We start from the raw sequence: 19,218 nt of genomic DNA on the forward strand, positions 1-19,218 counted from the left end.
CTACACTCTTAGGCTATCTTAAAAAATGCACATCATATTTCCAATGTTTTCAAAATATTGTGAATTGATTCAAATGAATTCTGAACATATTCATGGCCACAGTCAGAATATGGGAAGGATTTATTTTGACTTAATACACATTTTTCAAACAAATTCCTTAGAAAATCTTTTCAAAGTGCATTCATTCATTCATTTGCATCATGAAATCATTGGTTTTCACGTGATTTTCTTAAGAAAATTTCATTCTCAAGAAATCGATTTCTCAAGAAACTCTGAGAAATTTTCAAAATCGGTTTTCCCAAGTCAAGTTTTTCCATAGTTTTCCATGGAAAAGGTTATTTTCTCAAGATTTTCAAAAGAAGTCTCTCACTTTTCTCAAAGATCAAAATCAATTTCCAAGTATTTCAAAGGTAAGATTCCCAGGATTTCAATTTCCCAAGTTCAGTTTTTCTTCTCCAATGAGTTTTTCCTATAAATTTTCCATCATTTTCCGAAGAAAGTTCTCAAAGTCCGAGTTTTTTTGACAAGCAATTTTCCTTCAAATGTTTACCTTTCTCTCAAGAATCACTTCTATTTTCCTCGGATTTTCAACTATTCATGATTTTCCCACATCTTTATGAATTTTCTCGTGATTTCAAAAAAACCTTTTTCATTTGGGTTTTTTGAGAAATTGACCTTTTTCCTGAGAAATGTTTTTCAACTCCAAATGTTTTCTAAGCATACATCATATTTTCCAATTGGCATTTTACAAAATTCTCATAGCACATGCCTGAATACTCTGTGCATTTAGGATAGGACATGATTTCGGTAATTTCACTAAGTCAAGCACAATTTTGGTCCTTGGTTCGATTAGACCTGTTAAAGGCGGCAGGAACGGTCGAACCTCGTACCGACAGGTCGAGCCCCATCCCATGGATTTCCCCGCAATTTTCAAAACGGAGGTGAGTATTTCAAAACAATTTTCAAAACCCGGTCAAGTTTGAAGCGCGAAAGCATTTCCCTCTCTCTTCCGCAAGGAAGGGAAGACGGGGAAAATTTTGCGATGATAACAACTAACCGCCAACACAGCTTAGACTAATTGCACTACTAACCACACGATTATTATTGAACACACGCACACACAACTACTTACTAATCACACACAGATGTTACTGCACTCAAAATTAAACACTAGTGTAAAGGATTATAAAGAACTAATACTAAATGCCTAATTACTAACTATTTTAAATCGATTAAGTCAACCTACTTGCATTTAACAACTATTAACAGCTAAGGCCAAACAGTTAGAAATCACCATTAACAATGACAGGGAATCATAAACTGACATAATGAAGTAAAAAAAAAAGTGAGAATATGAAATCACGACAGGAACTTAATGAATAAATATAACATCAGAAAATAAATATGCTATTATGATGTAAGTGCAACAGAATGGTGAACTGAATACTATGCAGATGGTGCTGCTGTAGGTGGGCAACAGAGAAGTATTTACAACAATCAAAAACTTCAACAAAAGCATCCCAACAAAATAATAAATAAATAAAAGAACCTAATAATACTAGTGAAGGCAACAAACTAAGCAATAAGAGTGAACAGTATAATACCAAATGATGTAGAGAGTTGCTGGCTCCAGGTAATGAAAATTTTGTTTGCGATGCAGCAATATGAAGCACCACCTGCTTATTGAGGAGAAGTGTGATGGCCACTGTTGCAGTAGTAGCAGATGACACCTCAAATGATGGTGAATAACATCTTTTGTAGACAGTCTTTCAACAACAACACATTTTGGAACTGTGCGTCTTCAAGAGTGGAGCAAGATTGAGAACTAATGTTCTTACCTGCAAAAAAAAAAAATCACTCACTTTTTAGTTTTAGTGGTAACAGATGATTGAAAGTAGGGTTGCAAGTGGGTCGGATTCAGAGAGGTTTTTACAAATTTTAGCTGCCCTGGATCCAATTTGATTGGACTCCCCAATGTATTTTCTGATCCACAATCCAAACCCTTTGCATCTGGGATCATAATATTCTCAGCAACTTGAGCAGAACCCGAACTGTTGATTTAACCAACTTGGACAATTAATGTATTTTGATAACCTAAGGCAAACCCTCTAGATTAACTAGAAAGATGCATGTAACTCAGTAAATAATAATTGTCACCAAGCAGTTACAAACTGAAATAGCTAGTTGTCTATTCAATGGTGAAGAAAAGAGCTATATGATCGACAACAAGTTCAACTATGTTCCACAGTGACAGCTCTGAGGTCATCCGGATGACCTTTACACCTAGGTGGGGGCAAGATTTTAGACAAGACTTGATGACAGGCAGGCTGCACTCTAAGACATCTCCCAAGAACCAAAGTTCAGCAAGCCAAGACAACTCTTACATGGATCTGCAACTCTTGCAACTTGTGGTCCACATTCATATTCTTCCATGAACAGCCAAAGTATGGGACTGGCAGCTCCCTTGAATAAAACTAACAGTGGAGCAACTAATCATACATTCTATGAAATAATTATAGAAAACACAGATAAACACAGAAATAATCTTAATGGAATAATGAACTCTAAAAGGAAAAGACAATATGATAAAAGGAATTTAGCTTAAAGAGGGCCAACGTATGCATGCTCATTCATAGAGATTTGGATTGTCCGTCTCTTGAACACAATCTGAACCACCTGCTCGAGACCCCTAAGTTGGTCTCTCAAGGAAGCACATCAACAATCTCAAACCAACATCTATAATTGCATCAGTGTTGGTCCTTCCAGGAAATTTTCCAAGAAGCTCACAAGGAGTTCATCACTTCTTCTTGCATATTCACCAGTTACCCAAACCATTGATGCCCTGACCTCAAGCTCATCTAAAATATCTTGTGGGTGATTGGTGCATTAGCCAAGTCTTATGAGATTTCCAAGCAAGCCTAGAATTGGGAGAAGAGTAACAGATGATGCCAACATGTAGCTCAAATGGGAGGCATGCATAGGAGTGCGCAAAAAAATTCAGAAATAGCAAAGCGCGGTTAGTGAAATCCTCAAATTATTGAGAGAGAATATAAAGATAACATAACTCATGGAAAAGGGCCAGAGGATCGTGAGATCAATTTTTTTTTTTAGAAAGCAATATTTGTTTCATCATGAACTAATACCAAGCATATGCTGAAACTTTGAACAGAGCAATTCATATTTTAATGTAACCTTTGATCAAAGGATTTCAGAGAGTGTGAGCACTGAGATAACATGTTGCTGACAATCAAAAGGGGAACCAAATACAAAATCTTACCTGGTGGAGTGAAAGAAAATCTCACACGTTTGTACTCAGACAGTCTTTGTTACAGTTAACGCCATAATATAGCAGGATTTCCTGGTATGGATTTCGCCCACCTTTGGGATCTCAAAAGAGATATATTAAGAAGACATGAGAATTTCCATAATAGCAATATTGTTTATCTTTAGATGCAAGAAACAAGAGCATCAATAATTGTTGCTCTTAGCCACATGTAAAGATTTTTCAAAATAAACTCTAACATGCATCTATCGCCATTTCTTTGAAATCCACATAAACAACCATGGTTTTCTAGATCCGTGTCAGAAAAAGTTTTTTTGTGGGGCTTAAAAATTCTCTAAAAACATTAGATGTTGCAAAGCAGTCATATAAGTTCAAACTCGCTCCTTAAAAGCCCAATTTTTATGAGTTGTCATCAAAAGTGCAAGTACTAAGACAGAAAAAATTTGGGTGTGCCAACTACATCCTCCCCCATGCTTGAATGACATTGTTCTCAGTGGCACTCCCCCATGCTTGCATGAAACTAAGTGAATGCATATGAGAACGAAATGAATGAGAGAAAATGGTAGAGGTCACCTGATCCACACTGTGGAACCTTACCTGATACGACATGCGAATGACTCTGCATAGGTTTCACCTGTCTCACAGTTTACAACTCATAGAAATATGCAAAAGAATACAATGCATACATGATCTAGGCTTGACGCACATGAAGAAAAACTACCTAAAAAATAGGAAAATATTAAAGCTACTAATGGTACATCATAAATATGGGTTGCCTCCCATAAAGCGCTAAGTTTTACGTCCTCAGCCAAACGGATCTCTGGAAGAATCCTTTATCATCCATGAGATCAATGGACATGAAGTCTCACTCAATCGGGCTCTCTATAAAAAAGAGTGTCATCTGTGACACTGCGCACCGTGTTTCTGCCCACTTGACCCCTAAAAGTAATATCATGACTCTCTACAGGAAGAACAAAGGTTAGTTTCCTTTGAGAGACTACTCGCAAAAGGAGAGTGGGACCAATTGACTATCATGAAATGTAGCATTAAACAAGGGGTGGTTATGATCCAGCTTGACCAAGTCAAGCATCCTTTGCATCTGCACCTCTTGTTTGCTAAAAGCAATCTGTGGTCTGAATGACTGAGAGACTGGGGCTCATTGAATATATGATGATAATGCATGTTGTGGGCCTTGCCTCTTCTCCTGGGGCCTAATGAAGGAGATCGACTCGTCAGTGGAAATTATATGGGGCTCATGAGTCGATTCCTGAGTGGGGTGACACACCTTCCCATACTGAAGGGATGTAATAACTTTGACTTACGCATGGTGTGAATCAGTGGAATGCAAGTCAAATGAGATAGAATCCTCTCCCTTGGATGAGACAACAGACTGACTATGAAAGTTCCCCTGGCTTTGTCTACTCAGTGTTTGAGCTAACTGTCCCACTTGAGTCTCTAGCTTGGCTATTGACTGCGTATGGGAGCAAAAAGTGGCCTTGATATCAAAAAAAGCCTCTAACATATTCTCCTGGAATGATGGACTCGAAGTGGGCTCTTGAGGAGAAGGTAGTCTAGACTGGGGATGAACCTGTGGAAAAATGGGATGCGAGTAACCTTGTGAAGGGTTACTGTGTCTATACTGTGTCTGGGAGGGCTGATGGGATGAGGAAATGGAATGGTTTTGCCAACCTGGGCTATATGATGGTGTAAATGAATCAGGCATGGGTCTAGCGAAACCTTGGGCAGCATTCACCAGCTCCTGAACGAATTCAGGATATAGCGGCGCTGCCGGACAATCAGAAACACAGTGTGTAGGGCTAGCACAAAGCTTGCACACTCTTCCTACTGGACTTCTCGAAGAGTTTGCTAGGAATTGATCTAACTTCTTATTCAACTGGTCAACCTTGGTACGCAAATCTAACTCAGACCCAACTTCAGAAATCTCAACTTTTCTAGGACCACTAGACAATTGTGTTGTCCTATCGAGCCGTGAAGACAAAGCATGATGCATCGTGTTTTCACTCAAAGTCTCAAATAAAGACCAAGCCTCATCCTCACTCTTGAGCATGAAGGTGCCCCCACACGATGAATCAACCATTTGAGGGTTCTTCTCAGTAAGACCGTCATAGAAATATTGCACTAGTTGCCAACGAGGCACCTGGTGGTGGAGACACTTGCGGAGAAGATCCTTCATCCTCTCCCAAGTCTCGTGAAACATTTCCCCCTCTATTTACGAAAAGCTGGTGATAGACTTTTGATACTGGTTCATCTTACCGATTGGGAAATATTTTTTTAAAAATTCCCTTTGCATATGTTCCCACGTGGTAATTCGAACTGTATCTAACGCCTTCAGCCAATGCTTGGCTTTATTCTTCAGAGAGAAGGGAAACAGGGTTAACCTCATAGCATTGTCTCCAAAGTTGTTGATTCACACTGTTGAGCAAATCTCAAGAAATTCGTCAAGATGATGATATGGGTTTTCATTGCTAAGGCCATAAAACGAAGGTAGAATCTGGATCACACTGATCTTTATCTCAAAATGGTTCGCTCCTACATCAGGTCTCGTGATGCAGGAGGCAGGAGTGTATGTGTTTGGCATGAAATACTCCCTAAGAAGATGAGTAATCTGTTGATTCTCAGCCATGGTTGCAGTTCTCTGGGCTCTCCTAATAAGTAACTTTGGGTCCTCAATTGGTTCTACCAGCTCGGGGTCAAGCGAGCATCGCCCTTGCATACACCTTGAAGTAGACCTTTGTAGCACACATCCTAATTTTGGTTTTCTACCTAACTAACGCACTAGCGGCCAAACCATATAAACCATAAAGCGAGTAAACTAAAAAAAATGAGAAATACACACACCACGCAGTTGCACACAATAGGGATTATGCAAAAAAAATGGAATCTATGTGTACAATACCAATCGTACACAGTCACCTCTAAGGGGATCCTAGTGGGTGGGCTGTGCAGAAAAAGTAAGCTCGTCTCTACGATATGCACACACGTGGTTCTAATCCTAAATGCAAAAAGCAAACACTAGGCAATAAAGTAAATACTTGTATTTCGCAGTTCCCCGGCAACGACGCCAAAAATTTTGTCTTTATTTTTTGAAATTGTTGTAGTTTTGAAAAGATTTTTAAATAAAAAGCATGTGAAAACCAGACATCAAATAATAAAAATCGGTTCTCACTAGTGATAGAGACCGGGTCGAACTCAGGGAACGAGAATATTTCGTATTCAAACAAACAACTAAGCTATTCTTTATTGCCGAAATGAGAAAAATAGTATGCAAAGAAAAGAAATCTAATTAACTACTTATTACACTGAATGAATACCCTACGCAGAGGGTTTAAAAGATATGTTTTCAAACCCATAATTAAATTCTTAATTCTAAAATAAAAACAAAAATCTTCTACTCTTGTGCTTCTGTGTCACTTGATCACTTCCGCTCCACTCCTATGCAATCTTGCACAAATCAAAAGAACACGAGCAGCACAAGAGAGAGAAGTAGAAACTATACTAAACAAAATATACTAACTAAATGCTAAAAATTATGAAAGAACTCTAAATGACAAGTAAAACTATATTAATTGCAAATTATTTCAAATCAATTAAGTAGTCTAATTGCAAAATGTTAAATCAAGCACATGCTAATGAATCAAATGCTACTAAACTAAATGCTAAACACTAATGTAAAGATCTAATACTAAACACCTAAGTAAACTGATGCTAACTATTTACAACTCACTAAGTCAATGCTAATTATTTCAATTAACTAACAACTTAACTAATTTCCTAACTAACATCTAACATTATTACTCAAAACAATAAAAACCAGTGAAAATCAGTAGTTAAAAATCAGTAAAAATATAAAGATCAACAATTAACAATTGGTAAAAATCAATAGAAATCAACAATCAGTGAATCACATTGATCCAATCAGCTGGAAATCACACCAGGAATCCAATTGATTCCGAAAAATAGTAACAACAATAGAGATAGTAGCTCAGTACTTAAACTGGATCCAGATATCCAGTTTAACTGATCCACAACACAACAACCAATAACCGGATAATCAAATTATTGCCAGAAATAGATGAAAATCGATCAGATACAATGATAATCCTTCACACAAACCGACTTCTGTTGTAGAACACGCCAGAATGTGATTTCACGACGACTATGAGGCGCTGACCAACTTTGAGGTGCTAATCCAGCGGATTGGAGCAGATTCCGATTTCAAGCACAGGAATTCTGGCGGATGAAAATGTAGCTTCCGTGAACCAGCTCAGACACTGACTTTCACGGCAATGAATAGCCGGATGCTGCAAATATTAATTGATCAGATGATCGATTATCCTTTAAATCAAATGATTATTGCCGGATAAATGCAAATGATTCCATCCGACCTGGATAACTGAGATGCTTTCAAAACACAAATCAAACCTTCTATCGGCTTTTATAAAATCAGTCACCAGAGTTCAAATACAACCGATCAAAACTCAAAAATTCAAATAGTTGATAGAAATCAAATAGTAATCGATCAATTGAAATCAGATATTCAATCCAGAAATCAAACAATTGAACCATTCCACCGTGAAACGGATTTTCACTGTGAAGAAAAAGGATTTCGGCAAAGTAGAGTGGATTCCGGCCAGCAAAAGGGAACGATCGAATAGATCTGATCTCTCTTTATTCATATCTGATCTATTCTATTCTAGTGGATGCAGAGATGTTGGGTCAGATGCTGGTCCTATGACAATCTTCATGGTGGATTACAAGAATTCGTCAGATGAAGATGGATTGAAGTGCGATTCTGGTTGACTGAAGGTGATTCTGGCGACTGTAGTGGTGCCGGCGACTGTAGTGGTGCCGGCAAATGCAATGTGAATTACGACAGGAGGACACCAGCGGATTTGAACGTGATCTGAATTCCTATTCAGATTTGGATCGGCTATATGCTATGCAGATCAATGATATTACGATGAACAACAAAAACAAAAAAAAAATTAAAATGTTAATGCTATAGAAAAATTGTTAATGCAATGAAACAAATAGAAGAAACAAAAAAAAAACAATCCGATCAGATTCTGAGTTAGGAAACAACATATGATCGAATACTTATTCAAACAATGCATTGATGCTTCAATGAAACTTAAGCAGAAATGAATTCAAAATGCCTACATTCATAATGCAAATTTTAACGAAAATCAGACATTCTATATGCAGATTAAAGGAATTAGATGTTGATGCTGCTACAAAAGCAGAGTTGAAGCTAATGAAATCGTGAAAGCAAATGACGATGATGATGATGTTGTTACAGAAATCAAAAGTATCTATGCTAACTCAGATAACCAGAGAAAAGACTAAAGAAGAAGAGAAGAAGAAGGAGAAGAGGAGGGAATAAGATGAAGATGAAAGACTTACTGTAGACTGGGTTGAGAAAAGAGGTGGACTTCCACCCTTACGCCGTCGCCGTGTTGATTGTCTCTACCGGAAGAGGAAAGATGAGAGAAAAAGGGAGAAGGAAAAGAAGAGGCAAGAAGGAAGTTGAGAGGAGGGGGAAGAAGAGAGGGTTCTGACAAAGGGGGAAGACCCTCCTCTCAAACCCTACATATCATATTTATAAATTTTGAACATTTTCCATAAGTCCTTCTCTTTTCTGAAAATTTCATTTTGAAACCTCTCCTAAAGAAAACTTATTTACAAAATACCTCAAATTCACTATATTTTATAAAAAACTATTCTAACTCTAATTTTTTTTTATTTTCAGAATTAGACCTTCTGTATTAATGACAATCACTAATATATACTCTAAATTACAAAATAAAACTAATTTTCAGGCATTTTCTATTTTTTTATCATTTTAACACATTTACTCAAAACTAGCATAAAATTGGGTTTTTAATATATTTTCTCATAAAATCATGCATATTTTAATATGAAATAAACCCTAAATATATGCATGATCACTAAGTCTAAGTGAGCATAGAATAATCTCCTCAATATGGTCCTACCAAACCATACCTAATTCCTATATGCATTATGTCAGCTAGGACAAAGTCTAAGTTCCTAAGGTTTGCATGGAAAATGAAGCTGACATTTGAAAAATAAAGACTTAGACAATATCAGAGCAAAGCAAAAGGCAAAAAGTCGACTGAACGAAGATGAGTCCCATCACGGTCGCCAACTTCTGTGATCATTGCAAAAAAAAAATCCCCTTTACTTCTCTTCCTTCTCTTTTCTTTTCTAGTCTCTATTTCCCTTTTTGAAGGAGAAAATAAAAGATAGAAAAGAAGAGAGAAAAGAAAAGAAAGAAGAGAGAGGAACTCTTTTGCAAAGGTCTCACTTGACCATAATTTTGGAAATGTTTTAAAATTACTCGCCTCCGTATTTTGAAAATTTATGGGAAAATGGAAAGACGGGATTCGCTCGTCGGTACGAGGTTCGACCGTTCCTGGCGCCTTTACCAGGGGTAATCAAACCAAGGATTGAATTTATGCCTTTTTGTTTTGCCTAAATATTGTCTAAGAGTTTATTCTAACTCTAAAATGCACAAAGAATCATGCTTGTGCAATGCAAATGCAAAGATGTATGCTTTTGAGAAAATAGTTTAGAAATGTTGGGATTTTCCAAGTGACTCTGAAATAAATTTGATAATGTAGTGAAGAAATGATTTAAAGGGTTGAAATTGATTTAAAAAAAAAAGGTTAGATTTTGAATCTAACTTAGAACTTGAAAATGGGTCTGGAAGAAGAGACTTTGAAATTATAAGTCTTGGAATGATCAGAGTTTTTTTAGAAAAATGGATTTTGAATTTGAAGAAATAACAAGAAAAGGAGATTTGGGAATTTGAGATAGAATCTTGAAAAAAATGGAGTTTCAAAGTCAAAATGGACTTTGAATTTGAATGGATCGATTCTGAAAAAGCAATTCTTAATTTCAGAATCTGAAAGAGGAATTGAATTTGGATTTAGACTTAAGAAATAGATTTGAAAAATGGTTTGGAAATAGGAATTGGAAATGAAACTGGGTTTGAAATCTGGAATCCTAGATAGAATTTGATCCAAAATCTGGAATCCTACATGGAATTGGATCTAAAGTCTGGAGTCCTAGATGGAATGAGATTTGAAATCTGAAATCCTAGATGGAATTGAATCCGAAATCTGGAATGCAAGATGGAATTGGATCTTGCAATCTGGAATCCAAAATGAGATTCGATTTGAAAATCTGAATCCAAGGTGGAATGGGATTTAAAGTCTGGAATCCTAAGATAAGCTGGATCCAAGATCTGGAATCCAATATGGATTTAGAAGATGGACCTCGATTTTGGAAATCCATATGGGATTTGAAGATAGATCTGGATTTTGAAAATCCAGATAGAATTCAAAATTGGATCTAAGAAATCCTAAATCGATTTTGAAATTGAAAAGGAGGATAAATTTTAGGAAAAATCGATTTTCAGAGTGTACTAAGTTTTAATTTTTTAAAGTCTGATTTAAGACTTAGATTTTTTGGAATTTTGAGAAATAAAGAATAAATCTTGAATTCAGACTTGAATTCTGAAATTAGAAGATGATCCGGAAGATTTGGGAGCCTAAAGTGAAGAATAAAAAATAAAACTTGATTTTAAAACTGGAATTTTTGAAATCAAATGATGAATCTGGGAATTTCAAAGTTAAATTGAACTTTGAAATTTGATCTGAAATATTAAATTGAATTTGAAATTGAATCTGGCAAATGAACTTGGAATTTCAAAGTTGAATTGAACTTTGAAATTTGATTTGAATTAGAAATTGAATTTTGAATATAAAAATGAATTTGAAATTTCAAAGTCAAATTGAACTTTGAAATTGAAGTTTGAATCTTTGAAATAAGATAGAATTTTGAGAATAGAAAGAAGAATTTGAATTTATAAGAATTTGAAGATTGATTTAAGAAGTGAAGAAGATATTTGAAAATTTATCTCAAAATCACTTGGATTTTGAAATAATATGAAAAGAATTTTGAAAATATGATATAATTTTATCCTAAATGATGAATGAATTTAAAAGAATTTGAAATTTGGTTTTGAAAAGCATATTCTATTCTTTAAGTGAATTGAAATAAGATTGAACATATAATATATTTCTGACTATGGTCATAAAATCTATTATATAATAATCATATTTAAATTCAAGTGAAGAATGAAATACATTTTGGTGCCTTTATAGAGTTTAAAATGAAATTAACTCTTAATATATCCTGACTATGGCCATTGATATAAATTTTGAGTTAATTTTAAATTAAACTCTGATAATGGAAGAAAATATTTAGAAAAATATGATGATTTTTTAAAACAGACCCAGTGTGGATCCAATATTATTCCATAAAAGATGAAGATCCTAAGTTTTGTTCACACCTTGACTATGTCCATTGATGCAAATCATCAACTTAGGATTTAATCACCTTTTATTAGAATGGTGCATGTGCCATTCGTGTTCCCATTTGTGATTTTTTGAAATAAAAGAGAAAATGATATGAAACAAGCAATTTATGATATTTGTATGTTCATACATTCTAATCTAAAGCTGGAAATGGAAAATTCTCATTAATATCTAGCTATTACATCCTTGCAATTGACATTTAAAATAATAAAACCTCTAATCTAGGAAAGTAATATAAGTTTTCATGATTTCCCTGCAAAGAAATGACTTAGTACAAAGTAAAATGCAAAATATTGAAGAAAATACTACATTGAAAGCAAAAATGCATGTGATTATACCTATTCTAATGTAAGATGCTATACTCATGCTAAATGAGAAAGGTACATGCAATGGATGAACTCAAGAGCCACAATGGTCCAGGATGAGCCATCATGAAAGGAAATAGCCATAGTAGCTAATGATGAACTACTATGGAAATGAAAGACCACAATGATTCATTGTGAACCACTGTGAAAGACCACGATTATAGTAGTTCCTTGATGAACTACTATAGAAATGAAGGACCACAATGGTTCTTTTTGAACCACTGTGAAGGGTTACAACTATAGCACTTTCTGATGAACTACTATAGAAAAGAAAGACCGCAGTGGTTCTTTGTGAGCCACTGTGAAAAATTACAGCTGTAGTAATTTTTGATAAACTACTATAGAAATGAAGGATCTGCTTTTAAGTCATTTCCTATTTGCTATAGTGATGGATGAGCTTACGAGATCAATTCAAGAAAATGTGTCGTGGTGTATGTTGTTTGCTGATGATATTGTTTTGATTGATGAGTCTAGAGCTGGGGTTAATGCTAAGTTAGAATTATAGAGACAAACATTGGAAGCAAGAGGTTTTATGTTTAGTAAGAGTAAGACAGAATATATGGAATGTCGGTTTAGTAAGCAACGAAGTAGTGATGGGAGTGTAGTGAAGCGTGGTGAGCAAGAAATACTGGTGGATGATTGTTTCAAATATTTGAGATCTATCATTCAAAAGTATGGAAATTGATGGAGATGTAAATCATAGGATAAAGGTTGGGTGGATGAAATGAAAAAGTGCAACTGGAGTGTTGTGCGATCGTAGAATGCCATTGTAGTTGAAGGCAAAGTTTTATAGGACGACTATTAGGCCTGCTTTACTATATGGTACGGAATGTTGGGCTGCCAAGAGACATCATATTCAAAAAATGAGTGTAGCTGAGATGCGTATGCTTAGATGGATGTGTGGAAATACAATAAAAGATAAGTTTCGGAACGAGGAGATACGTAAGAAGGTAGGCATTGCACCCATTCAAAATAAGATGAGAGAGAATCGTTTACGGTGGTTTGGACATATTCGGCGAAGGCCTAAAGATGCTCTAGTTAGAAGGATGGAGAAATGGGAAAATATATTAGTTAAAAGAGGTCGGGGTAGGCCTAGGAAGACATGGATGGAGATGATAGGAAAGGATATGAATGCTTTGAACCTCACCGAGGACATGACATTGGATAGAAATGATTAGAGGAGAAGGATTCATGTGGAAGACCCAGAATGATTTTCTTTTTTGGTTCATATTGCTGACCCCAATTGTTTTGGGATGAAGGCGTAGTTGTTGTTGTTGTTGTACTATAGAAATGAAGGACCGCATGTAACGCCCCAAAATTTCAAACTTGCGAACCTTTCAAAAAACAGGCAAGAGACTAGAAAAAATCTCTTTCCTCCAGAGTTTGTTCATAAAATCGGCAGAAGACTATTCTTTTGTTAATTAAGAAGGCAAGCTGGCAACTTTGGGCACGTTAGCCAAAAGAACCAAAACTCACAAAATTCAGATATCCCAAGGAAAATCCGTTACAAACCCAAAATGTTCAGGACGCGAGCTAAGAGTAGGAAGAAGAAGTCTTGAAGTCATCTTGTCATCGCGCCATCGCTCATGGTGTACCTAATCATCACATGTACCCATAGAATGGGTTAGTTTCGCGAAAAAATAGTAGGTGCATAAGAGAGACTACAGGAAACTGAATTAAGTACATTTAATTCAGTATGCTAAGCAGTTTAAAGCAGATATGCAATTAATCAGGTAAGTAGTGCAAGCAGGTAAGCGGTGCAAGCGGGTAAGCGATTCAAAACAAGTAAGCATCACAACTGTCAAAATATAACAAGACGATTCATTTGATCGTAAGCTATGAACTACCACACAACAAGCTTGTTCTCGTTCCTAGAATGGGGTCTCTGCATCTAATCATTATCAGGTCGTTGTTTGTCGGTCTCACTACTTCTAACAAACGCTTTGTCTTGAACCACCTTAAACTATTCCCATCTCTCAAGGCCTTACACAGCCAACTGTCACCGGTTATGACTCACTAAGGCATCATATTTTCTTAGAAAAAGCCCACCCTTCTATAGAAGGTCCAAAACATGATCATGATCTAACATCGCTAATGATCTGATTTTCACATCAGGGTTCAGCATGTAATCATGCTAAAGCAGAAAGCCAAAACTATAGATTCATAAGTGGCTATCTCAAACAATCTCAGAAGATCATCACAGCTCACCATAACTTTTTATGGTAATCAAAATCATGAGATCCACGTCGGATCCCTAGGTCTGGGAAAAAAGTACGACCTCACCAGGAAAATACCGCCCTAGAGGGTATACCTGGTCTTAGATGACACACTTCCTCGCAGGAGCTCACCGTCTTTGCGGCTACCCGTTTGTAGATAGTGTACCTCCTCACAGAGATTCTACCGCTCTAGCCAGATTACCAGGTCTTGAAAATGTATAACCTCACAAGGAATTCTGCCCTAGATGGTATACATAGTCTTGGACCATACACTTCCTCACAAAAGTTCACCGTCTTTGCGGCTACCCATTCTTGGACAATGTACCTCCTCACAGAGATTCTACCACTCTAGCCGGTTACCTGATCTTGATCATACATACTCCATAGATAAACCTTTGGGAACCCGATCCTCAACAGATGCCATATGCAATGAAAATCATTGCGATAGACGCATCAACACAAATGACCGCTCTCAGGGTCGATAGCCACTATTACAATTAACAAGTTCAACGCTGGATCACCTGGTATGGAAAATGTATAACCTCACAAGGAATTCTGCCCTAGATGGTATACCTGGTCTTGGGCCATACACTTCCTCACAGAAGTTCACCATCTTTGCGGCTACCCATTCGTGGACAGTGTACATCCTCACAGAGAATCTACCACCCTAGCCGGTTACCTAGTCTTGATCATACACGCCCTCGCAGATAATCCTTTGAAGATCCGGTCCTCAACAGACACCCTACTCAATGATACATGCATCAATACAATCGACTGCTCTGAACCATCAACCGCTCTTGGGGTTAGTAGCCACCAATATGAGCACAAACATGTATATCAGCAATATGCATCATATCACTTCACATGGTAAAACAAAACACACGATCACCCATTCCTTCAATAAAGTTCCATGAACCATGAACATATTGTCGCATACTCTCAACATTTCTTATCACGTGGCACATCAATCATATCACACAGAAGCATATAATATTACGCATCAAATTATTGTCACAAGGAACATTGCAATCCTCAAATAGGACTTCAAAGCATGTGTAAACGATACATGAGAACACACATATATGGCAATCCAACTGATTCTATAGGTGAAGAGTAACTAACTCTATCCGACAGCCAAACAAAACAACTGAATAAGACAAGCACTCATAACAATGCTCGTGATACATACAATTACCATCAAATGACTCAGTCCATCAGCAAGTAATTAAATTAATCATAAGGCATGAACCATTGCATTGCAAGCCATTCATAAGCTATACATGATAAGCAATCATACGACAGCAGTTATATCACAATATGTAAGCAGCTTATAAGACAAGCGGCCACATCAATCCTAGTTGTCGCCAGTTCGTAGATTATTAGCTGTATGCAATCACATCAATCATAAGAGACGCAAAGCCAACAAGTGCTACATTATAATAAGCACCAAGCAGTTCGACCAAGGGGTAAAACAAGTAATTAACCAGTGTGAACAGACTTTATGTTTCGATATTACTGGCCTGCGGGTACACGCAGAAAAAATGTAGAAACAACTAAGACTAGTTCGAGCATCTGTTATTCTATGTATTTTCAATAACCCGAATAGCTAGTTGAGTCCGCTCCTAAAAGGACGACTTTAGCCGAGAGAGGATTCCCCAAAGGCAGGTAAGCAGTGCCACAGATGCATCCAACTTCTGCAGAAGTGTTGAGCTAACTATTGTAGCCCCTTTTTCCTAACTCCAATGACTGGGGAGGCCGGATCATTGCCCGTGGGGTGGTTATTAACAACCTGTCCATTGGAGTTTTGTACCGCTATGTCCTCTCCCTTGACAGACAACAAGAAGTGAATGGGTGCGTTAGGGGTTGCTTAACTAACGACCCATTCTATGTTGTGGTCTTTAAACCACTCGAGCATCTTGCTTGTGAAGGCGAATGTGAGGTCATTTTATGTGATTACAGCATTGTGCATTAAGCATTGTTCGAGGTCGCATGACTGTCTCATCTGATCATCACAATACTAGCGTGTAGTGCACGACTACAAGTACTCTAGGATGAAAGGGGTATAGCTCCTCAATAAGAGTCTCATCAGAAGTGTTTCACAAAGATGTAATGCTTCTCAAACTATACTTTGACATTCTTTATCTTTTGAAACAGCCAGCAGCTTGTGCCAACATTTGGCATGCGATTTTCTAGAATCTCATCCGCTATCAGGGTATCTACAAGCCTCGCATGACTCGATACCAGCCTCGATAGACGGGAAAAGGGTTTCTCAACAGAACCTCTGCTAAGTAGTTTGCTCGAACCCCAATTTGGGATCACTCGAGATATGTCGAATAGATGAACAAAACCAGCCAATCACATCCTTCCAAATGCTTTCATTTGGGCAGTCTTTGATGCTTTTGTGCAACTTCCTAAATCTCAAGTCTACTATGCAGGAACTGCGTACACGAAGAGTCTGGATCCTTGCGAGGTATCCCTCTCCTTAGACAAGGATGTATCGCTAGCTCCTAACTGAACTCTTATCGCAAGAGAGAGAGTGATAGATGTCTCTTGCATCCTCCACGAGGATGCCTCAAAAGCGTATGCAATGAGCGAAAACCTGAGCGTCATCTGCAATAGCAAGGCAGTAACAACACATATGCAAAAGCAAGAGCCTGGGCACAAAGCGCGACGACAAGGTAAAGACTGTAAGCAGGAGTGCAACACAAAACCTTTGCGCAATGCGTGATGACAAAGTAAAGACTGTAAGCAGGAGTGCAACACAAAACCTTTGTGTAATACGTGATGGCAAAGTAAAGACTGTAAGCAGGAGTGCAACGCAAGGCCTCGACGCAATACACGACGACAACTAAAGACTGTAAGCAGGAGTGCAACAAAAGGTCACGACGCAATGTGCGACAACAAGTAAAGACTGTAAGCAGGAGTGCAACGAAAGGCCTCGACGCAATGCATGACGATAAGTAAATACTGTAAGCAGGAGTGATGTATTTAGGGCTCCAGAGCACTCCAAACTTCTCTGTGTGATGGTTGGAGATGGAGTACAGATTACTGGAATGGTTGTCATCATGATCGTGTCTACTGCCCTCGGATTCATGTCTCCTGCTTCTAGAGGAATGTTCTTGACTGGAATGATAGTTCTCTACCTCTTCCTTGGAATAGTTGCTGGTTATGTTGTTGTTTGACTTTGGAGGATGATCATAAGTGATTCTGAAGGTTGGAGGTTTGTTTCATGGTCGGTGGCCTGCTTCTTTCCAGGAATAATCTTCGTCATCCTCACAGCATTGAATTTCCTCCTCTGGGGAAACAAAAGCACTGGTGCCATACCAATCTCATTATACTTCACACTCTTATCCCTCTGGTTCTGCATCTTAGTGCTCTTAACGCTCTTGGGTGGATTCCTCGGCACCTGCGCTAAGCACATCCAATTCCCTGTGAGGACGAACCAGATTCCCAGAGAAATCCCTGCAAGAAAATACCCATCTTGGCTCCTTGTCCTTGGAGCTGACACTCTTCCATTTGGGACCCTCTTCATCGAACTCTTCTTCATCATGTCTAGGATTTGGCTTGGCAGGTTCTACTATGTCTTTGGATTCCTACTCATTCTACTAATCTTGCTCGTGATTGTCTGTGCTGAGGTATCATTGGTGCTCACCTATATGCACCTATGCATGGAGGATTGGAGATGGTGGTGGAAGGCCTTCTTTGCATCTGGTTTTGTCTCGCTCTGCATGTTCCTTTACTCCATTAACTACCTAGTTTTTTATCTCAACAACCTCAGTGGTCCTGTTTCTGCCATGTTGTACCTCGGCTATTCTATGATCATGGCATTCGCCATCATGCTTTCTACAGGCACCATTGGATTCCTTACCTCCTCCTACTTTGTCCATTACCTCTTCTCATCCATGAAAATTGATTAGATACAAGCTACACACTACTATTTTGACCTTAGTTGTCGAAATGTTGCACGTAAATTAACTCGTGAAAGTCTCCTAGGAAACTTGGCTTGACAGGTCTCCTGCAATGGTCTATACAGTCTGTATGTAAAAGGCTACTTTTTAGAGTGGATCTGGATCCGAGCTGTCACTTTTACAATCTGCTTGGTACTGTTTGAATTTTGATAATACCTGCCTCAACCGGAAACAGGATAGGGAGCGCAACCCCCTGCTGAAAATGAGACAGGCAGGGGCTTTGCTCCCTGCCTGAAAACAAAGGAGATGCAGAGGGCTTCGCCTCTGCCGGGGAGCATAAGAAGGCAGGGGGGCGAAGCCCCCTGCCGAAAAATGAAATGAAGGTAGGGGGCCTCGCCCCCTGCCGGGAAACATAAGAAGGTAGGTGAGGCGAAGCCCCCTGCCGAAGACAAAACAATGGCAGGGGAGGCTCGCCCCCTACCAGGAAACACAAGGCAGGGGGCGAAGCCCCCTGCCAAGAACAAGATGGGGACACGGGGCAAAGCTTCCTGCCAAAAAACCACAGGAGGCAGGGGGCAGAACCCTCTGCAGAAAAACAGCAGAAGGCAGGGGGATTTGTCCCCTGCCGGAAGAACAACAAAGAGGCAGGGGCTCTGCCCCTGCCGAAAAATCCACAAAAAGGCAGGGGACGAAAGCCCCTGCCGGAAAGGTGGGCCGACACAGGGAGCTCTGCTCCCTGTCGGCAAAACAAGAGGGACAAGGGGAGCGGAGCCCCCTGTTGACAAGGGGGCAGCGCCCCCTGCCGACAAAAAGAAAGGAAAAGGAGAAGGGGAAATGAAGAAGAAGAAGAAGAGGAGTGTACCCAGAGATCGTCGATGGCGGCGGCGGAGGGAGGTTGCAGGTGGCAACGGGTTGACAGGGGTCTTCAGCGAGAGAGAGGGTGCAGAGACGAGTCGATCGAGAGAGCGAGAGGCGGTGAGGGGGGGCTGTCTCCTGCCAGAACCCATCGGAGCAGGGGGGCTG

General features: G+C 38.6%; 1 pseudogene; it reads left to right on the plus strand.

The window, feature by feature from the left end:
- The first annotated feature begins 4,236 nt into the window (after positions 1–4,236).
- LOC149820885 (transmembrane 9 superfamily member 12 pseudogene) lies at positions 4,237–18,204 on the plus strand (annotated as a pseudogene).
- The last annotated feature ends 1,014 nt before the right edge of the window (positions 18,205–19,218 follow it).

The sequence above is a fragment of the Nuphar pumila genome, chromosome 12 (genome assembly GCF_984573655.1).
Source record: "Nuphar pumila chromosome 12, dmNupPumi1.hap1.1, whole genome shotgun sequence".
Classification (NCBI taxonomy): Eukaryota; Viridiplantae; Streptophyta; class Magnoliopsida; order Nymphaeales; family Nymphaeaceae; genus Nuphar; species Nuphar pumila.